The 26,434-nt window shown below is 40.6% G+C and overlaps 1 long non-coding RNA gene across 2 annotated transcripts in view; it reads right to left on the bottom strand.

Annotated features, from left to right (window-relative positions):
• The window catches only part of LOC113607643 (uncharacterized), a 44,594-nt gene extending 18,553 nt beyond the window's left edge, over nucleotides 1–26,041 (bottom strand). The window contains exons 1-5 of one of the 2 annotated variants that reach the window (XR_003428011.1): nucleotides 24,960–26,041; nucleotides 22,885–23,524; nucleotides 22,336–22,520; nucleotides 19,989–20,088; nucleotides 19,255–19,415 (exon numbers count right to left, since the gene is read on the bottom strand). This is a non-coding gene — a long non-coding RNA (uncharacterized LOC113607643). Of the gene's footprint in view, nucleotides 1–19,254; nucleotides 19,416–19,988; nucleotides 20,089–22,335; nucleotides 22,521–22,884 lie in introns of both variants that reach the window. The other variant, XR_003428010.1, reaches the window with a different exon arrangement.
• Between the last annotated feature and the right edge of the window lie 393 nt (nucleotides 26,042–26,434).

The raw sequence follows: 26,434 nt of genomic DNA on the forward strand, positions 1-26,434 counted from the left end.
CTTTCAAATGTCAGTTCTCTTCTTTCTTCCACGTGAGAATTCCTTCAACTCTTGTGTCACCATGGCGGGATGGGGTGGGATTTTAGCAAAGAAGAGATTTATAGGCAAGCATGTGACTTACAGATGTGACTTGGGAAACTAATCCTTTGCTTAACATGGCCTTAAAAGTACCTTCACTTTGGGTTTCCCTGGTGGCGCAGTGGTTAAGAATCCGCCTGCCAATGCAGGGGACATGGGTTCAAGCCTGGTGCGTGAAGATTCCACATGCCACAGAGCAACTAAGTCCGTGCACCACAACTAGTGAGCCTGTGCTCTGGAGCCCACGAACCACAACTACTGGAGCCCGTGTGCCACAGCTACTGAAGCCCGTGTGCCTAGAGACCGTGCTCTGCAGCAAGAGAAGCCACCACAATGAGAAGCCCGCGCACGGCAACAAAGGGTAGCCCCCACTCACTGCAACTAGAGAAAGTCCGTGCACAGCTACGAAGATCCAATGCAGCCAAAAATAAATAAATAAAATAAATAAATTTATTTTTAAAAAATAAAGAAAATAAAAAGTACCTTCACTTCTACAGGAAAAATGATATTCTTTCATAACATTTATAAGACATCATGTCTCCAGCAAGAATTAACAGTTGGCCAGCTCTGGCAAGAGCTTCAAGAGGAGACGTTTATAACCAAGGATGTGCTTAAGATCCCTACTGGCCTGACCTTCGTGGTACACATCCCCAACCTCCTGTCACCTTCAGGAGTAGCCAGAGTAGGAGCCAAGATGCTGCCACAGGTGCCACCATCTGGACCCCAGTACAGTGGAAACAGGGCGATGCTGTCATTGGGGCCTGGGGGGACAGGGGGAGAGGGGGAAGGGCAGAGGACTTTCCAACACCAGCCTAGGTACACATCTGCTTTTGTATAACATTTCTGGGTACATGCAAGGAACTGTAATGGAATTATCCCTCATTTGTGAAAACACAATGTAATCTCAGTAGTAAAATCCAGGTTTGTTTTGTTTTTGTTTTTGTTTTTAATGAGTACCTGTTCTGGGACATATGCCAACAATTCAGGGATGATTTAACCAGACCATCAGCAGCTGGACAGCTTACTTAACTCTTTGGTGATGACTACACAAACCTGCTTGCTGGCTTCAAGCCACCACATAATTAATGTGGACACCAGACATACAGGGTTTAATAAATTATAACAAAGAGATTCCTTATTACACAACACAGAGAATAACTAGCTTCTACCCACAGGTGTTTGCCATCTTAGAAGATGTGAATGCATGTTTCCTAAAGGTTACTCCCCTAAACACTAATTCTACAAGATTATCCTTTATAAAAGGGTTTTGCTGATCACATCCATTAGGCAACAACACTCTTGGAGAATCACAGCACATAAAAATGTGTTAGAGGCCCTGCTGCAAACAATCCCGCTAGTTCAGTGTATCTAGTGTTTCTCACTTGACCCCAGACATTTTTAATTTTTTTGTATTAACACTTAGAACCTGGAAATTGTTCTTTGAAACATACTCTGGGAAACACTGATTTAAACTTACTGCACATCTGGCAGACCAGTCCACCTCCTTCATAAGTTTAGTAAGCTCTGGACTGCCCCTTTAGTAAGAAACGCTGCCAAAATAAGAGAAATCTCTAACCTCACTGCAAGAAGGCCTCCTCCTTGCAATACACCAGCCTTGAATCGTACACACTTTCCTGTCCTAATTGGGGTAGCTGCATGTTCTACAGATATAGATATATACACATATATAGAGATATTTCTTTTTGTAAGTAGATTTCACTAATGTACACAAGCACCTGTGAGCATTGAATGCACAGATGGATATCAGTTGTATTTATTAGTAAATAAATGCTTCACATACCTCGATTTTTCTTACAGATTCCTTTTTATGTAAGATTACTCACAAACCCACTTACCCTTTCTATTTTATTTTATTTATAAATTTATTTATTTATTTTTGGATGCGCTGGGTCTTCGTTGCTGCACGTGCAGGCTTTCTCTAGTTGCAGCAAGCAGGGGCTACTCTTCATTGCGGCGCGCGGGCTTCTCATTGCGGTGGCTTCTCTTGTTGTGGAGCATGGGCTCTAGGCACACAGACTTCAGCAGTTGTGGCTCTCGGGCTCTAGAGAGCAGGTTCAGTAGTTGTGGCGCACGGGCTTAGTTGCTCCGCTGCATGTGGGATCTTCCCAGACCAAGGGTTGAACCCCTGTCCCCTGCATTGGCAGGCAAATTCTTAACCACTGCACCACCAGGGAAGTCCTCTATTTTAAATAATAAAACACAAGCCAAGTTTCTCCTTCCCCTTCTGTAATCAAAATCACTCAGACATCAATATCATGCAAGAAAACCTAGTGGTGTGTGCAAGTGAATGAGAGTGACGTGATTATGGAGATAAGCTTGGACCTACCCTCATTTAATTTTTTAAGTCAATCATTTGCACACTTCAGCCTCTTAACTAGTATGAGTAGAAAATTACCCATGAGGTGCCTGAGAGGACATGAATGATAGCGTTGGGTGACAACCCCCTGGCAAGAGTCTTTGCTCTACAGCCTTGGTTCTCAAACAGTAGGGAGCATCAGAACCACCTAGAGGCTGTGTTAAAAAAAACAGATCTTGAGCCGCATCTCCAGAGTTTCTGTTTCAGTGGGACTGGGCAGGGGCCTGAGAATTTGCTCCTGAACTTGCCTAATCAGAGTTGCCTGGAGCCTTTGTTATAAACACCAAGTGGCAGCCCCATCCCAGACTCCTGAGATGGCATCTCTAGGAAGGAGACTCGGGAATCTCTATTTTTAATAAACTCCCCAAGCCATTCAAAACATCCAGGTCTGGACTACCTCCGCCAGAGGAGCAGGGCTTGCCTTTTAGACTGGGGCCTCAGGTCTTGGACCCCTGCCTGCCTCTGCGCATAGGGAGTCTCTTCCCTGCTCAAGGCCTCTTCAAAGTGCAAGGAGGCTGAAGACCCGTGAATGCCTCATCCAATAACTTGTACGGTAATTGGTATATTGATTGCTAATGTCATCATGTTTTAGTATATATAAACCCCTCACTCTATTACACAGCCCCCAACAATCCAAAAAGTCATTGTTTATTCATTGTGACTCCCAAACTGCCCCTTGTCAGTTCCCGCTGGAGGGCTTGCTGATAAAAATCAGTAGATGATTGGACGCACACATTCTTAACATGACTGACTCATGACATCTCAGAGGGCAGCCAGCGAGCCTGTCATTACAGTACAATACTTTTCTTTCTTCCTCCTTATCTAGCCCCAGATGACTTTGAGATTTTTATTAACTCATTAATGACTGAAGATGTCATTAGAACCAGTAGAAGGTTTTTTTTTTAATTTTTTTTTCTTTCATTCTTTCTTTCTTTAAGTGAGAATAAGTGCACAATTTGCTCCTGGTGAGAGGGTGAATGGGCTCACGGATGAAGCAACTAAGACAAATCAAGTGGAGAGACCCTTTAACTTTATTAGAACTTGAAATCTGATTGACAGGTACTAGGATTGAACGTCTACACACAGAAATACCGCGTTGCTTCAGAAATAGGTTGGGCAAGAAAAATGGGGCAATTTGGTAAGGAAATAGCAACCCATAAAATTCAGCAGTTTCTATTGTGTTGTGGGACCAATCTTTCCAACCTAACAGCTAAATTTAAGAAAAGAAAAAATTCAGAGGAAGGCTACTGAAACCTCTAAATGTTTCTTAACCTGCACATTCATTAAACCATATCTGTTTCTGCCTGCCTTTAATTTTCATATCTGCAGAATTGCTTTTAAAAATCAAATTAGATCTTTAGAAGGCACTTAAATTGCAACAACCTTATGTTTTTTTATATACTCTTGGGTTTCAGGCTTTTCATCTGGGTTGTGTGTGCAATTAATGGGATATCTCAAGGAAGCACTAATCATTTCGAAAACTTGAGAATCTAAAAAGCAAGCAGACTATTTTCATTATAACTGATTGGATTGAGAATAAGCTACAGAGGAAATGTTCAATAATTATGATAACTTTTTTTAGATGAGATCACAAAAAAATGTCAGTCACATAAGGTGCTTTTCATTGCAGTGAAGTCTTTGAAGTTCGTTTCAGTTGATTCCTCTTTGGGGTTCAGCCTCGGGCATATCAGAAGGCTACTTACGAGAGTGGGTTTACACTGATTTTATCAGGCTGGAATAATCACTTGGCAAAGCAAACGTCTATTACTAGATGTATCTCATATGTTATTGTTTATGAAATTTTACTATTGTCAAAACACATTGTAAATTAACAGATCCTCATAAAACATGGAAACTACTCACCAGGAGAGAAAATTGTTGTCTGAGCACCTAAAAAGATTTCTGCCCAAGGAAATTGCTGTCAGTAAACTATGACCAAGATTTCAATATGCCTGAAGACAAGTTTTATTCTTAAATCACCTAATTATATCTTTCTTTCTGTATTTATTTGCCCGGTGGAGAATTGTAGTCAGTAAATGTTATGTTAAACAGAATAATTAGTTAATATTTGAATATTAATTAAATACAATAATTTTATCTAATTCAGTAATGACCATATTAATTTTTTTTTAATTTTTCACCCTTCTGTACATGATATCAAACACCCAGATAAAACCTGGGAGAAAAAGAGTCAAAAGCCCAGATGTTTTTAAAGATCCAGATGTATGGTGTCAAGTAAACAAAACATCAAGGTTTTTTACTATTTTTTTCCATTTTCATCCAGATGTTTGGTGTCATACAGACACAGTTTTAATCTGTTCAGTCATAATCACAGTGTTCTTTAATATCGTTTGCCAATATTTGAATCCTTTCTTCACCAAATTTTTTTCTAAAAATTTTGTTTAATTCATTCATGGGGGAAAACACAAAGAAACAAAAAATGTAACGCCCAGCAGACTCATAACACAAGACCACCAGCTAGAATGGTGCTCATGTCTTTCTGTTACAAAACACTTCCTATCTGCATTTTTAAATGATGAAAGATAATTTGACTTAAATGACTGGAATGGCAACTTAATTGACATGCATGTGCTAATTTCAATTCTAGTACATAGTATAGGAGAATCACAGGCTCTCGAGTGTAAATGATGGCCACCTTTTCAATGGGTTCCTTTCCCAACTTACTAAATCCCAAAAGAGATGACTTGACATTTTAGGAACAATTTCTGCCCTGGTGACTTTGGGTATGTAGAAGAACTGACCTAGGAATTGAAAGACTTGACATTGAGCCCCAGCACTTCCATTTTAACTGTGTGACCTTGAGCTCATCGCTTAAGCTCTGAGCCTCAATTTTCTCTTCTTCAAAATGGGAATAATAATCCTGTCCCCAGTCAACCTGGGGATCTAATGAAAGAAATTTGGAACCGCAAAATGCTTTGCAGATACAAATTTTCATTAATTATAAAATATTTTACAATTATTTAATGTATGGTTAATGTTTAAGTATTAATAGGTAAAAGTATTGTTACTGTTCATATGGAATCCAGGGGCACAATAGAGATAACCACACTCAGAAAGATCTGGTCAACTATTCACTGCTTACAAATTGTATACAGGAATGGCTATAATTCCTGCGTGTGCAAAACAACACCAGATTATACTCCTTTGCGCACCTACGCCCTTCCTGCACTTCATCTAGCTGAATGGAGAAATAATTTTAGGGATACTCTCTTTGGTAACTAAATAGACGAATCGTAAGTCCCATTGAATGTGTCTGTATTACCATAGGACACTTCTGCCAATCTAGAACCATATTCTTGACCCACTGGTGCACTTCACTTTGATGGACTCACCCACCCTCCTGGCCGATGGCAAAGACTCAAAAGTTTGCATATAGCAAACTGGCTGCTAAATATTCAAACAGACCTCGTGGTTTCTATCAAGGGAGATGGATTTTATGGTTTTGTGCTTATTAGCAAAACATACATCCTGAGATATTGTCATCAACGAACAGGCCAACCTTCCTCCCACAAGATAAGAGTGTTTCTAAGTGAGAAATCAACTCATGCATTTGTAAAACACTAAGCACTAAAAACCTTTCAAGCATTTTCATCTTAGACTTTTTTGTCATGACTCCAAGATTTGGGGGAAGAAAAACCCCAAAACTTTTTAGTTCTACTTTTAAGATATGAAAAGTTCCTTGAAGTACAAAAAAAGGGAAGAAAATAATCGAACGGAAGACAAACCTGGTTAATTTTAAGTTTAAAAAAAAGTCTGCAGTGTTGGAACACTACAGTACAGAAAAGCTCCCACATTAAGAAATTTCTTTAAAAGTGGAGTCTGACTTTTTTCTCAATGATGTGACTATAGAGAAGATGGAATGAGTAATCAGGTTGTAGCTCCTCAACTTTCTGAAGTCACAATCACTCACCAGCACGTGGCTCTGTGTGAACACTTGCTGTGAAGAGCCAGAAATCAATACAAAAGGAAACAGTAATAATAAAAAGAAAGATTTCCACCATCAGAATAGGGAAAGTTGTGTGAGCTGGAAGAAAGTACAGTACCAAAGCCCATGACAAGTCATGATAAATGGGTCGTTATAAAATTCATGTTTAGGCAGCACCAGGCCGGGGATAATGCCATTCGTCATGGCAACACTAGGCCGCTAATGAGCCCTCATTGCATATTCATGTCTGAGGCGTTTCTTCTCTCCCTCCCACCCTGAACTAGTGCCTGGAAATATCTCCACCTCAAGCTGAAGCTCAGGCCTTCTTCTTCTTCTTCCTTTTTTTTTTTTTCTTATTTGTTATGTTGCAGCAATTACACTGTAAAAGTGCTGTCCAAGATTGATTGCTCTGATCTGTAGTTCAATTGTAAATTAGAATACACATCCCCCCAGGGACACATGGCCCCTATTTGTGATTAAGAAAAAAGCCCCATAATAGACTAATAGCTAAAGTTCTCTCTCTTTTACTTTCAGGCAATTAGCTTGATGAAATGGCCTCTTTTTGTGTACCCTGGAAGTGTAAACCGATATCATAATGAAGTATATGATGTTTATTCTATTATTTTCACCTTGCTGGGTATGCAGGAATGCATAAGTAATGGCTGCTTTGTCTGGTGCGTTACTGATTCAGAAGTAAACTATTTCTTAAAGATGCAGTGTGTGCATTCTGAGGCTTGAGGTAAGCGACCCCTAACTGCAGGTTAACTTCCGTGGAAAGGACTCTCTACTAAAAAAGGAGAAAATTTTCCCAGGTAGTGGTGAGAGCAGGACACTGATATTGAAGAGCCGTGTAGCTGCTGGGTAGCTCTGGGGTGGATGAGGTGATAATACTTGGGCAGCATTCAGACTCAGTGAAGACACCGGCACACTTTGGCAAAGTGTTCTGTGGCGACCTTATGTCCAGTGAGACTCCAAGTGACCATAATGTGTGTTTTATCTCCCCAGTTGGTTCTGGAACACCAATTCAGTCTCTACTCTTGGGTGGTTGAAGCTAACCCTACACAATGTATAAATTATATAGCCATCTTTAAGTGGATTGCAGCCCCCCCCCCCCCCCCCAAAATTCTTGTCTTTTCAAGATCTAAAACTCTGATCTCATAAGTTGTCAAGAAAATATTCTTCAGCTTCCTACACAAGCCAGCTGATTAAGGTTTTGACCAGTGAGCCAATGAATGCAATCACTTGATATTGGTGCATTCCCAAAGCCATTTCTTCTCTCCATGTGCAATATTTTAATATTTGTTTTAGTTTCATTCATGAGAGTCTCAAGAGTAAAGGAAGAAATAAGTGTCCCAACTGGCAAGATAGAAATAGAAAAGAAGGAAAAAGAAAAGAAAACAAAAAAATCTAGCTTGGTCAAAAATTCCCTGCCACTCACGTGTAACCCGTTTGTATGACCCACCAGACACTTCCTGGGCTTGTGTAGTCTGAATAAATCCAACTCTCTCTTCTTTACTGTGAACCCTATTTGCTTTTCTCAAAAAATCACTTTTATTAGCAAAAGGATCTCACTAGTTTCTTAATGCTGAATTGAACATGCATGTTTAGATTTGCTATATTTTAAAATTAATGTTTGTGATAGTCTTTTGTTACATATAAAATATGTTTGCATTTCCTCCCAGTTCCTGGTTAAATAAAACCTTTTGGGAAAGTTTATCACTATACCCTATAAAGCAATACTAATGTTACGTAATTTCCAATAGTACCACAAAATGAGCTACTCAGAAATATTTCAGGAAAATTTACTTGATACTTTTCTTGCTAAAAATCAAAAGTTCTTACCAGTCCTTATTTGGGGGCTTTCTCCTTAACTTTTACAACATTAAACTGCTGTGTAAATTATAAACCTGCAACATAATAAATGTACATTTTCATTGCTCTTTGAAATGGTTGACTGTCTAGCTGCCACATTGCTGCTGTATTGGAGATATCCTAAACTTTCAAATGACATTAGGTCTGGGAAGGTATCCTCCACACTTACAGCACTTCCTTGCTGAAACTTGTCACATTTTTTTGAGTACATTTTTCGATAACATTGATGACTCACATTTACCATGCTTCATGGTTTTTGCAGTTCTTTCATATAAATTATATCATATAAATAACACTATGAGATAAATGAGGCAAATAATTTTATTATCACCCCAAAATTAGAGGGCAGACAATTGAGGCTCAGAGAGGTTAAGTCACTTGCCTAAAGTCACAAGTCAGTAAATGCAAAATTGATCCTTGTCCCCAGGCCTTGAACTCAAAATCTGAGCTCCTTCTGTCAGGCCATGCTGCCTCTTTACTAGCTGCAAAGTCACCATTAGCAGTAACTCTCCAGAATACAGCTCTTACCATAAACAGTCCTTTCAATCTTTATTTGTACCTGGGCAAGACTGACAAATGAGTATAAAGACACACACACACATACACACACACCCCTTTATAAACACCAACTAAGAAAGGGATAGAATTCACACTGCATTGTTACCTCCCTACCTAAATTTAAGATAAATAATCTATATTTGATTACAAACATATGCTTAGACTGGAGAGATATCAGCCACAAAATTGAAGCAATTATCTAGATAATTCAAATTTGAGGTATAGGGCAAGGACCACTCTTTTTAAGAGATATGTGTTTATATCCAAATTTTCCAGAGATTCGGTTGAGTCTTTTCACCAAACATCTCTCCAAGACCTTTGCACACACCCTCTGCCCCACTCTTACCGCTTGTCACACATTCCCATAGAACTAACTCAACCCTGACCATCAATCTAGAATCAGCTCAAAGATCACTTCTCTTTAGAAATAGTCCCTGACTTGTATCTCTACCCCTGTTCCAAATACCTCCTTGATTTGATCTCCACAAATGAGCCTCCTTCATCCCAGTAATGGCCTCTCCCATCCTGAAGCCAGTGAAGACAGGATTTGGATCCAGAATCCAGAAAATACAAAGTCTTTCGAGGGTGTGCGGGACCTATCTGCTGCAGATCCCCAGCATACTAAAGTGTCATGCTCATGATTCAGAGCCCTGAGATTAGCAAAGCAGCTCTGGGCTGTTCTTTGCAAAGGAGTGGCCACCACTTTGATGAGAGATAGGCAGCTGACCCATGGTATGCCACTTGTAGAAGTGGCCTTGAAATGACAACTCTATCAAATAAAATATCCAAAGCAGAAGCCTATGGGAGTAGGCAAAAATCTAAGATAAAAATCACATCAGCCATGATTTCCTATGAAAAACTATTTCTGCCTGAACTGGAGAAAGAGAAGACACCAGAAATAAGCCTAAAACAAAGGATCCCAAAACAGTGTAAAAGTATGTCCAAATCCCAGTTTGTGACAGACAGTACCTAAAGTTATAAGAGAAATGAGGGGATATGTCATTATTTCATTTAGTCATTCATCCCTCCATTCAACAATTCATTCAATAAATACTTTTGAGTCTTGAGGAGATAATGGCAAAAATAGGCATCATCACTACCCTCATGGAACTCACAATTTAGTGGGGGAGACACATATATAACCACACCATTGAAGACAAGATTGCATACTATATAATACATATGGGGAGTATAAGTGAGGATAAAATGGGACTCATAGTGGGATCTTGATACAGACAAGTGCTTCAATATAGAAAGTCTTACAAGAGAAGCCTGAAGAATGAGGTTATAGATGAATGTTTAGAGAATGGGGGTAAAACATTTCTGGAAGCAGAATTTGCAAAGGCCCAGGAGTAGAACACAGCTTAGCAAGTTAAAGGACCATTAAACAGGCCAGTGTGACTGGACCGCTAGGAACTGGAAGTAAAGTATAATGTGTTGAAACTGAGGACGTAGGTAGGTTAGGTAGTTCATGTAGGGGCTTGTAGACCGCAGCAAGAATTTTAGATGCTACCTTCAATCTAATGCAAAGCAACTGAGGGTTTCTAATCAGGAGGGGCCCCTGATCATATCTGCAGTGAGCTTTCTGGTGACAATGTTGTCACAGTTTGAGTAAAGAACCTCAATTTGTTAAGAAAGAAACATACAATGGTTTTGTTTCTCTAGCACTGGCTACCAACCATGCCCTAGGGAACATTTTCCCCTTTACTGTTAGAAAACAGAGCCCTCTCCAAACTGTTTCCTGTGTGAGCCCAGCACCAGGCCCACCAGTGCTGATGGGGGGGATCTGGCATAGCAGGTATGATACCAAAGACTGACTTTTGAGTCAGTTCTAAGAAACAATGACTGTTCTTGTGAGACCAAGACATCTGCTCAAATGCTGCAGCAAAGCTAGATGATACATAAGCTCTGAATGAAATGGAGTAGCAGCTGGTCCAAAGATCCCACAAGTAGTCAGTTTCAATATCTTGGAATGCTGACTGGACTACATGACATGCTCCTGAGTCACTGTCCTGCACCCTTTGACCCGGTCAGGACCTACCCACTCTGAACCCCCTGTTAGAGCCCTCTGCTGTCAGTACTTCTTAATGGCCTGTCTCCTCCACACAGCAGTAAGATTCACAGCGCAGGAGAGGCATGCATCTTAGTGACCACTTAATCGCTAATGCCTGGTACATTGCCAGACACTTGTAGGTGCCTAGTAATGTTGGTTTGTTTCATTTGTACTATGGTCTGCAACACTGTGTTGTCATTGTGGATTTTTTATTTTCAATCTCCCTCTGTGAGTTCTTTGAGAGCAATGTCACCATCTCTGTATCTCCAGTTGGCACTTGATATAGGATTGATTAATTGTTTAGTTAAGTAATGTATGGACAAAGTAATTAATATAAAGGATATTCATGAATGCCAACGACTCCACCTTATCTTTAGGCAGCCACAGGATGTATAAAACCACATCATCTGAGAATCTTGCATACCATCAATATTCATTGGTGAAAGATGATCCCTTAACACTGATGGTTAATGCATTTCTACATATTAATACACAACTAAAAAGAGAATGTATGTAGAAACTGCTGAGCTCCAAATAAGGTCTATAACTGGGTTAACAGTACTGAATCAATTTCCTAATGTTGACAAGGTACTGTGGTTATGTAAGATGTTATCTTTGGGAAAACTGAGTGAAGGGAACAGGGGATGTCTCTGAATTCTTTGTACAACTTCTTGTGAGTTTAAAACAGTTTTTAAATAAAAGATTATAATGGCTTAAAAACAAATTTTAATTTTTTGCTCTTATACATCTTTATATATTTTATATTTGTACTTTTAATTTTCATATCTATTTTTAGAATAGCTGAGAAAAATGTAATGATTAAATGATGCTGTCATACACCACACCATCATGCAGGAAAGGTAATGCCCTAATTCTGGGCACTGTTCTTTTGATCCAGCCAGGCTGGCATTTAAAATATGCTGGGAGATGAACAAGATGCATTACTTTTGCCTGATTCAAGTATATCCACGAAATGGTATTTTCATAAACAAACTGCCGATGGCTATGATCTTCTCTCCTATTTTCCTTTTATCCTGTCAGGTCAATAACAAATATCTCTGTCTCTTCTGCAGAGCCCAGGTTTTGGAAGATAGAGAGCAATTACAGGCTACAGGGAACTATTAGTGAAAAACTCACAGGAAGCCAGAGAGCCTTTAAACTTCCTTCTACTTAGCACCGTCCTTTTAAAAAAAAGTCAATTTTAAAAAAAGATGTTTTAAACAAATGTGGTTAGTGTGTACGCTCCAATGGTGCTCCTGGAGTTTTTAAATTACACGTTCAAGTGTCCACTGGTGGTTACATGGATAACAATGTGTGTCATGACATCAAAAGTCTGAAGCATAGTAGGCAATTTTTCTACTATTGGATCTGAAAACCACCAAAAAGAAATGCATATGTATGTAGATTAAGGAGAAATTGCAGTTTATCTTAAACTGCTTAAACATGGAAGGTCAACAAGAACTTCCTCAGCATGAAAAGCTTCAATTTCCAATACTATTTGATTAATAAACTTCCTGGAGTCCATACGATGAAAATTATGAAAAATCCTGTAGCTATCATAAACATAAAGTTAAATTCAAAGATGAATGACATTCCCCCATATTCATCCTTTTTTTTCTGAAAACTGAAAACCTTGAATAGGTATATCTGAGAAGACTACCTGCTCAGAAGTCCCTGTGGTTTTGTGATAACCTGTTTAAATCAAGTTCAGCTCCAGGTATGGCACTGTGACATCATCTTAGCAATCCATAGTCTTTCTCAGAAAAGATGCAGAAGGACTGTGTATGATAACCAGGTGCAGAAAAAGACTGCCTCTCTGATGGCTAGAAAAGCTCTTTAGACAAGGGCATCCATCTTTACTTCTTCAGGATAACAGCCACAAGCTGTAAAGACAGAGTTTCACTTAATAAAAGAAAGGGAGGGAAAATGCAAGAATGTTTTTAATATTTGGCTTATTAATTCATGAATCAAAGAAGAAGAAACTATAATTATCTCTGGTTCTGTCAGAACTGAGAGATTTCTTCCACACAATCTTTTGTATGGCAGGAACAAAGCTTTATTCCAAAGAAAATTCACTTTAAAATATCCCCAAAGAGATAAAATACCCGCAAGATTCTGCAGCTCTTTAATGCTTGCCATAGGCCAAATCGTGCAATTAGAATCAGTCACTTTAAGGGCTGAAGTCGTATAATGCTAATAGATCACTTTATAATATGAGCAGTTTTTAAAAGTCGTATTTAATTTTCCATTATTACTGTACTGAATGCTAGTTGTGTCCATACGGTCAGTTAGAGATTCTCAAGTCCAGAGAGAACAGGGACAGACAGACTGCCACTTGCCACAGCATTGCTCTATCCTGGCTTTAATTCTGAGATCTGAATTAGAACTCTAAAATAGACCATATTTCAACTTTCTTCCTAACTGTGTTTATTTTTACTTCCAAACCAAATGACAAGGGCTCCTTTGGTTTTGTAATTATTTTATTTCAAAAAGTACAGATTGAGACAAAATCCCCTATGATGTGTGTGTGTGCACGTGTGTGTGTGTGTGCACGTGTGTGTGTGTACACGTGTGTGTGGTTTTCTTTAAGAAAATGAAATGAACCATAAAATAAGCCCTTAACAGTAACCTAAGAAATAAAACAAAATCATTTACAACACATGGGATTGTTGCAGGATATGTCAAGATTAGATGGTTTAAGGGAGCTCTCCTGAATGTGGAAGCAATTATCATGAAATTCATGACTCATTAGCAAACATTCCATATTGTGTTTCTCATTTCTGGGTCAACGTTATAAGGAAATATAGACTTGAGATTTAGCTGTTTCACTGACTTCAGTGCTAGATTAGAGCTAGTTGGACCATACGATAGTATAAAGCAAAGGCTCCATGGTTTTGAAGTTCTTCATTTCTCAGTTGCAGGCAATTTGGTCCTTAAGTATGAACAAAATAACCTCAAAAGCACATAGGTAAGAATGAAGTTGGTGATAGAAGCGCCGCCTGTAAATGTAAAGTTAAGAATTGCACACTGCACATACGTACTGGTGGATGTCAGAGGGGATTTCACAGACACACTGCTTGGTATGCAAAATGGCTGGTGAACTCAAGTACCCAATACTGTATATAATGGGAACCAGATGTCTAACAGAGAGAGAAAAATATTTTATAGCAATAAATGTGACATTGACTCTTAAAGGGTTTGCTGCTTTTAAACAACTTCCCAGTCTTCCTTTTCCTCATGTATTTTAAAGTAGATCATGGAAAGAAATTATTTTCACATTTTTAAAGGAAAATGTTTAACTTGCCATGAACTTCTAAAATGCATACATAAGGAGAAATGATCTGAAAAAGATAATTTTGGAATTTACGAAAGCCCTGTACTCAGCAATCCAAAAAAAAAAATTGTTAAGGCAAATAAAGCATAATTCCTCCTGCCCTTTAGCAACTTAAAATATACAAGATGTGATAAGATGCACACAGCTGTTACGGGGATGTGGCCAAAGCAGGTCCTGGGAAAGAGACACAGAGCGTTCTGAGAATTCAAAGGAGGGAGAGAAAATGCCTATGGCTGGCAGGTTCCATGAAGGAGGATCCCACTGACTCATCCTTCTCTGGGCCTCCCATAGCCTCCTCTGCATGCACCAGTGTTGCCCTGGTGAAGGCCTTCTGTTCTCTTGCTGGCCACTGCAGTGGTCTCCCAGCAGCTCTGCTCTCTCAGCCTCCCTCCACCCACTCCCAATACAACCCTGATTTTGCTGCTGGGATAGTTGTTCTGAAGCATTGGTGCTGTCAAGGAAGCTGGTTAAATTACAAGCTCTCTAGTTAGGCCTGGGTCCACATCTTGCCTTGCCATTTACTGGTTGTGACTTGGGGAATTCACTTAACTAAACTCCTTCGACCTGCATTTTTCATCTGTAGGGTGAGGATAATCAAAGTCCAAGTCTCATGGTCTTGGTGTCAGGATTTAATGAGGTCTGCACAGAATGTGCTTTGCTAGATGCCACCATGAAGTCAGGGCACTGTTGGTTGAGACTCTTTTAGCTAGCTGTTCCCCTATCAGTCGTCAGATCCAGTTTTTAAAGGACAAAATCTAATGTCCTTCTTTTGGGGTGCCAGGGTGCTCAGGAGCTGGTGCTTGCCTGCTTCTCCAATTCTTTCTTTCAATCCCTTCCCTCAAACACCCAACTCTCCTACCATCCTTGTCTGCTTGTCATCATCCAAGGAGGCCTTCTGGGCTCCAGCCCCTGTACCCTTGCACATGCTATTCTGCCTGCCATGGACGCTTCACCTTCCACCTATCTACATGGTAAATCCTTGCTGACCCTGTAGGTCTCATCTCTAGCAGATCTCTCTGTGTCTTCCCTGATATCTTGTGAAAAAAATAAGTGCTCCCTTTACTAAGTCAATGGTCGCAAACTCACGGCCCACACAGATAGCATAGCTAAGTGAAGGAGGACAAGGTAATGCAGTAGGGAGTGGTGGGGACTGTGGCAAAAAGGAGAACCCATACCCTGGCTAAAGGGTCAGCCACTCCTCACTGTGGCCATGATAAAATGAGCATACGGTATTGCCCAAACTTCCATTTCTTCAAGGTAAGAAAGAAATCTGCATTTTTACCTGACACCTCCAGTTGTTAATTGTTGACACCTAAAAAGAGTTTTAATGCTATAACTTTGAGCCAAACAAAACCCTCTGGGGACCAAACGGCTAGCTGTGTGCAGACCTTGGCTCTTGGGTCACCTGACTCAGGGATTTCCTTACAGGTGCACCCCTCCATTCTTGGTCCAATAATTGTTAGCACACCTACTTCTCCAATAAGGATAAGGAGAACGTTGAGTTTTCTTTGTCTTTCCAGTGCCCAACACAGTGGGTGGCTCAAAAAAAGTATCTCAGTGAATTTTACATTGATATTTCCTGAGCCTGAAAGCCAGGGTAGGGTCTGCAGGTAGGAGATCATTCCAGGCAGGTCAAAGAATCAAGGTGTCCCTATTCCAAATGTCCCTCTTTCTAAAGAGGAAAGATTTCATAGATATCATAAGCCTTGGTCAATATCTGACTTCTTCAGAAGTGTCTGGAACTCTTCCTACAAAGCTCCAAAGCCCACTCCACGGTTAGCAACACTGGAGTCAGTCCTGAAAATATAAACCTAGTCTATAAACATAGTCTATATATAAACTTAATCTGCACCTGGCATGTGAGTGAATAACTCAATGAATGAGTTAAATCTTCCTGACAGAGCCCCAACTCAAGTGTCAGATATAACACTGTCTTAATTTTGTTGGAAGGTGACCAGAGAGCAAATGCTGGATCAGAAAGAGACATGTTGTCTCTGAAACTGTGAACAAGAAGAAGAAAATGTTAAAGGTTGGGATGTGGACAACATAGAAGATTCAGTGAAAGCAACAATACATTTTTTTTAACTTTTTGAATACCCACAATCTTTGATCTGATGAGGCACTTATTTCAAGGAATAATCATGCACAAATATTTGGCTACAAGTATGTTCATTGCAGCTTTGTTTATAATGTTGAAAACTATAGGGGCTATTACATGAGCAGTAATAGAGGACTTATGATTATTAATAACAATAGATGAAACCTACTGAACACTTATAAGGCAGACTGTGTACTGGGAATGTTGGATTCATTATATCACTTAACCATATTGTTCTATCCATCTTACAGATGAGGACTCTGAGACACAGAGTGCTTAAATAATTGGTCCAAATCACATAGCAAACAAGTGTCAGCACAGGCATTTGAACTCAGTACTCATTTAATGCCAGACCTTCCACTTCTCCCATAAATATTCGACATCCACTGTGGTCGTTGTGCAGTCACCAAAATTATAATCTGGGAGGATATAGGATGGTACAGACAAAACTTATGAAGTGAAAAAAGCAGGTTACCAAAAAATGTGTCATCTTTCTCGGGCATCGTTAGAGGAAAATATCAGAACCCTTCAGACACTGCTCCACCACTAAAGAACGCTTTGAACTGAGAAGAAATGCTATCCCACAAAAGTCACTGCAGGATTAGTGCCAGATACAAGGAGTATCTCTAGCATCCTGCCATCCATTCCTCTGCTTCTCACCCTGTGTCTCTTTTACCTGTCTCTTGCAAACCACCTTCTTCAGTAACCCCACTTCACTGTAACCCAGCTGAGGCCTGAGCTTCACCCTGGTCCACTTAGCTGGGGTCCGGGGCTAGAGTTCTATAACAGCTGATTCTACAAAACAGCAAATGGTTTACAGAAAAGTGCTGCCCATCTAAGTAGTAATTCTATTTTTTGTAACTAAAAACCATAAATATGGAGAAAAAAGATGGGAAAGACTCACAACAAGGTATTAGCAGTGTTAAAACATACAACATTTGTCTTCTTATGTTTGTTTCTCTATATGTTCTAAGTTTTCTACAGTGGATATAAATTATTTCTGTACTAAGGGGAGAAAAGAGGCCAAACCATATAGGTCTAGAGTGGGTGATATTTGGAGACTAGAAAGAGAAAATAAAAGTGTCCTTAGTGCTGCTAAGGTATAGGAAACTCTTACCAAAGAAAGGTTAGCAGCTGAACAGCAGACCCCACCTGAAAGTCGCCAGATGTGGAGCAAGACCTCGCCTTGAGACTGTCAAAGCTGTATTGATGGAGATGCTAGGCATTGAGTGCACCAGTTCCAGCGCCCTGTGACACTGTGCTGGGCGAATGGCTCCTAGGATAAGGCAAGTCAGAGCAGAGAAGAAAGGCATGAGCTACACGGAATATAAGATATGGTTATAGAAGGCAAGAGACAGTGACCATAAGAGGAAACCAAAATGAAAATACGTGTTTCAAGCACTCAAGTGAGGAATGGGACAAGGAAAAGCAGGGATATTGCTTTGGTCTGAAAAGTGGCACTCGAGTTGCAGATAGGTGATGAAGGGGAGTGAGAGCTAAGATTTTCTATGCACAGAAAGATAAAGTGATGCCAAGAGAGATGAAGGAATGGAGAGATTTTTTTAGGTCCATAGAAGGTATAGTACATAGAAGAGTAAAGGAGCTGAAAGAAGGATGGTGGTGGAACCAAGGTAGGGCAGAAGAAGAAAAGACAAGTAACAGGAAAATGAGATATTGAGGACAAACATTTGGGCCTGAATAAAGCTAGCAAGGACACCGAGTCCAGAGTTAGGGAATGTTACCCACTGCCATCTTATTTGCCTCTGATTCTCCCCAAATCATAAGCTGCCGTGGGCCTTCCTAATCACACACTGCCTGTGGCCTCTCTGGAGGCATGTGTTCATCTTGTATATCACTTGGTACAAGTTTCCCTATCACCTTGCTCAGCTGAAGAATAGATATTTCATTACTTTTCACTACTTACTTCATCAATTTTTTATAACTCCAACTAGACAGGAAGTTCTTGGAGATTGGGGGGTTGGGAACAGTTGACATTGTTATCGGACATCAGCAGTTTTAAGATGTGTCCACAAGTTTTCTAACACTCCTCAAATCCAGAGGAGGGGGCTATTTGCTCTCCTCTGTATCTGAGCTGAGCTTAGTGACTGGTGGACCAATAATGTGTGTGCCTGGGCTAGGACAAAACAGATGCTTTAGCTTTTGCTTTGTTTTCTCGGGATGCTCATTTTTGGAGCCCTGAGTGGCCAGGAAAGGAGCACAAGAAAGATGCTGTAAGGAAGCTCAGGCCACATGGAATGACCAGGCGTTCCAGCTGATAGCCCCAGGTGAGGATGCAGCAAGGAAGGACCAGCATCAACCATCACACATGTGAGTGAGGAAGCCTCAGAGGTCGCTCTAGCCTCTGCCACCATCAAACCTCGTTCTCATGAAAGGCTGCTTGAGAACCACCCAGCTGAGCCCAGCCACCACTCAGAACCATGATGGATCATAATAAAATGTTGGTTGTGTTTTTATGTAAGTGTCAGGCTGAATCTGTCACACAGAAATAAATAACTGGAGCAGGCCAGGTTGGTTCTCAACAAACATCACATTTACTTCAACAGCAGATAAGGGAAGGCAACAATGTCTTTTGATCTTTTTCTCCCTTTTTGTCTTACTCTCCATTATTTTCTGTTCCTTGGTCAAGCTCTCCTTATATCCTCAATCTCTCTCTCTCTCTCTCTCTCTGCAAATCCAGAATTTTCCCTGTAGAAGAGAGAGAGAGAGAGAGCCAGGGCTCTCTTCATACCTATAAAAGGCCACTTTTATTTTCTCTCTCTTTTGGTGTAAAAGAGCTCAAATTCTTTATTAAAAACAAAACAAAACAAAACCTTTCCCATTTTCCTGTTCTTTACTGACTTTATTCCTCCTTCCCCAATGACCTTTGAGTCTTGTGTATTCTTTTTAGGTTGTAAAAATTAAGAACAAGATACTCTACCAGTGATGATCTTGGCTATAGCCTCACCCACATCTGGAAAGCACTGTTGTTTGGGCCACCTTCAGATCATCTTGCAGCTGCCCCACCCATCCGCTGCAGGAGTCCTGACCCACTTCCCCAGGCAGTACAGGGGGTCCGCAGGCAGCAGCTGCATCTGGAGCCTGAGTGGGAAGACAGCAAGCCGGGTGGTCAAAATGGCTGTGAGGATGCTGAGGGCAGCTTCAAAGGTCTCATAGGAGGGATGCTCAGACCCTGTAACCTGGAGACTGGCCCGGCTCACCTTGCACGAAGAGGGAGTGAGGCACTGAATGGTCACTAAGCAGCTGATAAAGCATGGAGGCTGAGGGATAGGCAAAAACTAGACCAGAAAATCCCCCCACCCCCTATGTGGAAGGGCGTGCATACCATCTGTGCTGCCCCTTGGGAGTAGCCTGCGCCCCTACCTTGAGAGATCACCTGTGACAAGCCTCGGTGGGCGCACATTGACAGAGTGATGCTCCTGCACAAATTCATGGAATTCTGGAGGAGCACGGAGCTGAGGAATGAAGAAGCAACCCCCAGGAACGCCAAACACGCTGCTAAAAGGACCACGTGCAGGGTTGGCTCAGCTCACTAGCAGCAGGCAAAGTAATATCATCTCAGGTCAAGGAGAAAACCCACAGCCCAAAATAGCCACCTTCCCAGTTGCCACTGGGTCTAAAATTATACCATTGAAGATTTATTCCTTTGCACACCTCACTTTCCCTGGGGGCCAGTCCGGGTGAGGGCAGGGACCCATGCACCCATATGTCTTCACATTAAGGTGTAAAACGCCTGACAGCTCCATGGAGTTACCTGGAGGTGGGAAAGGAAAGGAGGTGTTGAAAGGAGAGGAACAAGGCAAAGGAAGTGTTGGTGAGGAATACCAAAAGGAAACTTCTCCTATTTCAGAGTTTTACCCAGAAGGAACCTAGCTGGCAGCTACATCATAAAACAAAGGCCTGAGCAATTTGCCAGTAAATCTGAACCATGCATGTAAACAATTCTAATCATTTATTCCTTGAAATGCCTTTATAATATATTATTATGCAGAGTTACACATGCTTCTACTTCAAATTGCCTAAAGCAGGGGTGGGGGTGGGGTGGGGGGAGGAGTAAATGAAAGAGCAATTAAAAAGTATAACAAGAGGGAACATGAGGAAATGGTATCTGCCTATCAGGCTAGAACACAAACGGAAGCTACAGACAGGAAATCAGATCATCCTCAACCAAAGTCTCCACTTCTGGGGGAAGATATGTCCTCAGAAATTCAGGCAAGGTCTCTGTTTTTATACAGAGAAGTTTGGTTAACCTTACCCTAGAAGATTAAGCAGTAAACAAAATGAAAACAAATAATCACTATTGGAAATACACTTCCAGTCTACTGTTCCAAAAACTACCACCTCCATCCTATTCTATCTTTAAAGTCCTTAAGAAATAGACAAAAATGTCAGAATGGTAACCCACCCCCCTTTTCTTAAGCCACCTCTTTGGCAGAAAGCTAAGTACATGGATGCCAGGGATAAGCTTTAGGCAGAGGCAAGAATACACATAGGGAACAGAAGAAGGAAAAGAGTGAAAGGCAAGGAAAGAGAACAGAGTGCTGAGAAGGACGGGTTCCTGAAAGAATGAGCAGCATGTTCACAACTGTTTGGCTGTTTCTAAAGGGCTGCCACTGAACTTTACCTCCAGTCCTCCAAACTCCATGAAGGAAGGAAGTTTTACTCCCATTTTTATGAATGAGAACACTTTGGATGAGAGAAATTCGCTGACTTGCCCAAGGTCATACAGCTGGGTATTTGGGGACATGCGCAGGTCTTGAAAGCTGAGCCTAACTAAGTAAATCCCCTGTTCCTTCTACTCTAATAGTCTTTGGAGTTACCAAACCCAGGGAGTCAAGAAATGTTCCTCCTGGGTCTGTGAGTAACATACTGATGATTTCCGTAACTAAGATTTCCCTTCTTAAACTTGATTCATTCATTCACGCAGCAACGATTGCGTTTCAGCTAGCTCTGGGCATTGTTCTAGGAGCTGGAGTTCACCTTTCATGGGTGAAGGGTTCTCCTTGTATCTATGTCACACAGACAACTCCTTGATAGTCAATCTCAACTGTCCCCTTTTCAGGGGGACAGTTGACCAGGCCACCTCAAGTGGCCCCTGGCATCTTTTCCTAGTGACTCTTGTCTAATTTTCCCATAATACATAAGACACCTGAAACAATGTAAGTCCTATCTTTTTTTTTTTTTTTTTTTTTGCGGTATGCGGGCCTCTCACTGTTGTGGCCTCTCCCGTTGCGGAGCACAGGCTCCGGACGCGCAGGCTCAGTGGCCATGGCTCACGGGCCCAGCCGCTCCGCGGCATGTGGGATCTTCCCAGATCGGGGCACGAACCCGTGTCCCCTGCATCGGCAGGCAGACTCTCAACCACTGCGCCACCAGGGAAGCCCTGTAAGTCCTATCTTTATCCACTATTTTACTGCTTGTCTTCTCTCTAGGAAACCAGGTCTTTCAGAGCAAGGACCTTCTCTTATTCAAAGCTGTCTCTCCAATGCTTTGAACAGTTCTTGCCCATAATAGATGCTCAATAAATGTCTCCAATAAACAACAGTGAAAATCACAGAGAGCTTTTTCCAGTGCCTACTATATGTCCAAAGCAGTATGAAACTCTTTCCATCAATCATCCCATTTAATCAAGATTACACGTGCCAAAATAGAAAATATATGAAGAAGGTAAGGTTTTAATAATGGCAGAGAAAGTGCTTGGAAGAATTAAAGCTTAGTTTGAAATGCCTGTACCCTGTACCACTTAATGCAAGAACAAGGGCCATCTTGTGACATTAAAAGGTAACAAATTTAAAATGAATAAAAGGAAATACTTTTTAAAACAGCATATAATCTACCTGTGGAATTCACTGCCGCAGGATATTATTGAGGCAAATAGTCTAGCAAGATTCAAGAAAGGATTAGACATTTATATGAATAGGAATAATATTGGCAGTTACACTAACTAGGTTAAAAAGTTACAAGGCATGTCCGTCCTGGGCTCCAGGGCATAACTGCTCACCAGCTGGAGTGAGGAAGGAATTTCCCCCCGTGATAGAACATTGCATAATTGGCCAGATGCACAATGGCTGGTATTTTTGCAGTCTTCTGTAACAGAGGTAGAGACCGCTGCCCAGGGGAAGTTTCTGGAGAAGTCAGACCGATGACCTCTTAACATGGTTATTTCTGTCTTCGTGTTGTACAATCCTAAATAGAAGGTAGAGAGGACACATAAATTTGGGGGGATTTGTACCTGAAAATTATTCAACAGCAGAAGGGGTAAAAATAATTTTCTTCTTCCTGATGATGAAAATATTTCACAGAATGAAATCATACTCTAGTTGTAATCTTATTATCAGCATAGCCAATAGTTCCAGGAGGCTACCTGTGCAATTCCAAACCTCAGCATGCTAAAGTCCTGGCAAAATCTTATATAAGGGCATCATCCATCCATCTTTCATGTCCATCTAACACTATGCCTTCTGCATGTGCACTTAACAAGTATGTGTTTAATGAAAGTACATTTTTGCAGGTGTGGCAAGCAAAGCTGTTCATGATGCAGTCCACTCACATTTTGAAGCTTTTCTCTTTGTTATAGAGTCAGGCACTTCCTTTGATTCTTAGTGATGCATATCCTCCTTTTTTTTCTTCATCCTAACACGGAAAACCAAAAAGGCAGTTGTTAGCCACACATCGGAATACAAGTGGCCATAATAACATGTGAACATATTGAAGAAAACATGAAAACTAAATTATTCATTATACTAACTTACTTTACAAACCTTAGTTATCCAAGTGTAGATAAGACTCTGAGGAAACTGTATCAGTGTTTGAACGATTTAGGAAAGAATATCCCCCCAAATTGTGGGACAAAGAACACTATGAAAGCCAAAACATAAAAGGGAATTTTAATTTAAGTCCTCAAACCATCAATGAACCCAAAAGATTTCAAAGTAGAATAAAAGTAGATAGATATGCAATAAAATGTTGTATAAATATTAATACGATGGGTTCTTGTTAACTGCGGATTCCACATCTGAATGTTCACCCAACCAAAATTTGATCCGCAGTTGGATGAATCTGTGGATTCGGAACCTGCCACTAGGGAAGGCCAATTGTACTACATCATTTATACAAGGGACTTGAGCATCTGTGGATTTTGGTGTCCTCGGAGGTCCAGGAAGCAATCCCAGATGGATACTGAGAAATGACTGGAGAGAGAAAAACAGAGACAGACCATAGTTATCATTAGTATTTTCAAATATGTTCTCACACAAAGTAAGTTAAGAACCACTGGTCTAGGACCCAGTCCACCAGAAAATTCTCAATTCACCCTGGACAGAGTCTTTTCCATCTGCATACAAGAATTGCTCTCATTAAGATTTGCTTCTTTAAGTTGGCAGAATAATATTACTTAGATTCTCTTAGTAAAAGATCAGACATGTCAAGGGGATATGGGGATATATGTATAGGAATAGCTGATTCACTTTGTTATACAGCAGAAACTAACACACCATTGTAAAGCAATTATACTCCAACAAAGATGTTAAAAAAAAAAAAAAATGTAGGATCTAATTCCCATCCAGAGGAAAGACCTTAAACATTTAAGTGTTGTTTCAGATAGCTACCTGTCATTTTATTAACTGGTGGAAGATGAGTCTTTTCAAGTTTGGCTGTTTTCTCTTGGTTTAAGCTTTCCTATTTACTTTTTCATGTGATTATCATAAGAATAGAGCTTGTCAGATGTTTGTTTATTGGTGTTGGGTTGCCTTTAGTTTGGGGTGCTTTTTTCTTTCTTTCTTTCTTCTTTTGTGGTTGATGATTGTTTTTTTTTTACTCAAAATTAACCACATAGCATGAGGAATTGCATGTTGTGTAAGGTCTGTCATCAACCAGGATGGGGTTCAAATTTCACCCTAGCAGTGTTACTCTAGATAAACCAATTCCTGTGACTCTCTTTCCTCATCTGTAAAATGGAGATATAATAAATTTGGCTTAATCTGGTGAGCAGATTAAAGGAGACATGACTATAAAGCATTTGACACATTGCCTTTTATATATTAAGCAGAGAATAAATTTTATCTATTATTATAATTCTGCATATTTTGCCTGTGTATTTGTAATCATTAAGAGTGCATATCCTATTTCAATATTATTACAGCAGCTGCATAACAATGAATATCAAGAAAATATTTTATACTTCCATTTCCTGTTCTAACTATTATAAGCAAGAGTTTGATGAACATTTTCGAGCATAATCTTTTTGGTACTGAGAATGGATTCCTAGAAGTAAAAATTAATTGGTCATGGGTTATAAAAAAATCTCATGGCTCTTGATACACATGGTCAAATGAGTTTCCAAAAGGGTTTTGCCAACGTACCCTCATCTCAGCTATACAGAGTGTCAGTTTCGCTGCTCTTTGGTGAATAATGGGAATTCCTATTTACCAGTAATAAAAAGAAAAAAAATTAAAATAATGAAAAGACTCTGTATACGTAAGCCATTGTGTTTCCAGATCTAGGAAAAAAACATTCTTTGAATGGTACACATTTCCATTCCTTCAACATCAACAAGTTTCCGTCCAAGTGTTTTCTCAAAGTGTTATATTCAACCTCTCAGGAACTTTTCATCCTACAGTCACACACCTTGTAGTTTTCTGGCTGAGCGAAGTCACAGAAGGGAAGGAGAAGTTTCCTGGTTTCCTGCCAGCTGTCCAGTTGTCCCATGAAGACCAGCGATTCACTGCCTGCCGCTGGCATGAAAACACTGCACGCAGGACCATTCCCAGAGGAAATGGGACCTAATGAGACTCATACATAAATATTTTCTTGCAAAGTGGAATATTATAGAATGACACAGCACACATCAGACCACAAAACAGGGAAGGTATAACCCAAGGAGGCATATCACCTGAGCCCTGAAAGGGATAATCTGAGGAGGAACAGTTGGTTTGTGCCGCTTTGCAAGAGACCTAAATAAGAGCTGGTTTTGTGGCAAGAGAGAAAAAAAAAAGGAAAGAAAAGAAAGAGAATACTTTGGCCTTTGGTAGTGAATTTATACACGTGAGAGGTGAGGGATTGACAATGTTGAAATGGAAATTTTCTAACTCGAGGTGACCAAGTAGAAGCTTTTTCTTCCCTTTCTACATTAATGTCCTGCTGACCCCCTCTTTCTCTTTAAACAAATCTTGAGGAGCCCCAGAATTTCATTTGAAATCTATGGGGGCATTGTTCTAATAAGAAAGCATCTGACCACCCTCCACACCAAACTGTCCGATGAGAAATCTCTTTTAAGATGCTGTCACTTAGAAGGCTAGTTCAACGGCTTCTCCTGGCTCAGTTACAATGCAGTATTCACATAAGGCGCAAATCACAGTTGGGCTCTTTCGACATTTATGGATGGTGTAGCATTATTTATTAAATTCCAGAATCTGGTGTTGGTTAAATAGGCTAAAATGATTAGTGACTCCAAAGATGGAGACCATTGGCATGACATTTTATCCTGGCTCCATGAATGTCTGCACACGTGGGTGTGAAGCACACCTAAAAGCAGGCAACAGGGTAGAAGGGATAAAGACTCAGCCTCCTATCGCTACTACCTGTGTGACCCTAATCAAGCAATGAACCTCTCTGGGCCTTTGCTGCTACTCTGTTAAATGGAGATAGTAATACCTGCCTTGCAGAGTTATGTGAGGAAAGCGCCAGTTCCCAGTACAGCGGAGATTCACTGTTGTGGCCTCTCCCGTTGCGGAGCACAGGCTCCAGATGCACAGGCTCAGCGGCCATGGCTCACGGGCCCAGCCGCTCCGCGGCATGTGGGATCTTCCCGGACCGGGGCACGAACCCGTGTCCCCTGCATCGGCAGGCGGACTCTCAACCACTGCGCCACCAGGGAAGTCCCCGGGGAGATTTTTATGTCTACACACGTGAGCGCACACACACGCATATGTGAATATGTGTGCGTGCACTTGAGTTTTTGAAAATCAATTACACCTCTCCATTTTTATAGCTCACAAGGTGAGTTTTGAAAAGTCAATCAAGAAAGGAAGGAAAGAAACAGATTTTCCTTTCCAACAAGAAAAAGCAATTAAACGTCAAATATGAACTGTTCCTGGGAGTAA

This window comes from Aethalodelphis obliquidens, unplaced genomic scaffold (genome assembly GCF_003676395.1).
Source record: "Aethalodelphis obliquidens isolate GAN/ISIS:26980383/991018 unplaced genomic scaffold, ASM367639v1 scaffold49, whole genome shotgun sequence".
NCBI classification, from domain to species: domain Eukaryota; kingdom Metazoa; phylum Chordata; class Mammalia; order Artiodactyla; family Delphinidae; genus Aethalodelphis; species Aethalodelphis obliquidens.